Consider the following 931-nt stretch of genomic DNA (forward strand, 5'->3'; position numbering starts at 1 on the left):
AAAAAAAACACACGGGAGGAACAGGTAAGATTTCAAAAGTAAATTTTGTTCTGGAAATTCTCTAGGTACCCTCAACATTAGCTGTTGAAATTGTTCACAAGTGCTTGAAACCTTATCTTTATCATCAGAGTAAAGGAAATCTAGTACATGTCATATAAAGCTAGATATTCTTGTCACAGAATAGATGAAGTAGGAGTGAGTATCAAATTTATTTTTTTATTATTTAATATCCATGACACAGTAACTCAAAATAATGTGAGGGTAATATCAAGTGCTGAATATGATATTACACTCACTGGAACATAACACAATATGGAGACAAAACATAATGTCATAAAGAAAATAGAATGTAGAAATAGTTTAGTAATTACCTATATATCAGTTCTCTTATTCAAAGAATTCTAGAACTTTGAGGGATTAAACAAAGGCCAACAATATAACTTAAAGAATGGTAATATTAAATGCATAACCTTATTTGTTTGGTATTATTTCATTTCTGAGTGTGTATTGATTTTAAGAATAAGTTATTTCCTGAAAAATGGGCAATTGTAAGAACAATTTTCACCTTATAAACATCCTCCACAAATGTAGTCTAATGCAGGGATTTTTTGAAGTAAATAGAATAAATAAATACGACTAATCAAGTTGTAAATAATAACAGTATTACATGTAGGATCTAATTTGCTTCATATTCTTATTAGTGTTTAATATTTAAGTAAAAGTAATTTCTTCAATTAACATCATGAATGTATAATAATTAAGATATTATTTTTTGACTTAATTAGAAATAGCAAATTCAGCTCGTCAAGTTGTGAATCATACATAAATAAATATCAACATAATCATTCAGATCACATCATAACACAATTATACAACTGGGTTTAACACTGGTCATTAAGGTCATTTTACCATTTGAATCATGAAGGCCCAG

General features: G+C 27.8%; 1 long non-coding RNA gene across 1 annotated transcript in view; it reads left to right on the forward strand.

The window, feature by feature from the left end:
• Positions 1–931, forward strand: part of LOC119590343 — a 1,688-nt gene continuing 757 nt past the window's right edge. Inside the window, exon 1 of the long non-coding RNA XR_005230253.1 lies at positions 1–24. This is a non-coding gene — a long non-coding RNA (uncharacterized LOC119590343). The remainder of the gene's footprint in view (positions 25–931) is intronic.

Source organism: Penaeus monodon, chromosome 27 (assembly GCF_015228065.2).
Source record: "Penaeus monodon isolate SGIC_2016 chromosome 27, NSTDA_Pmon_1, whole genome shotgun sequence".
In the NCBI taxonomy this organism is placed as follows: Eukaryota; Metazoa; Arthropoda; class Malacostraca; order Decapoda; family Penaeidae; genus Penaeus; species Penaeus monodon.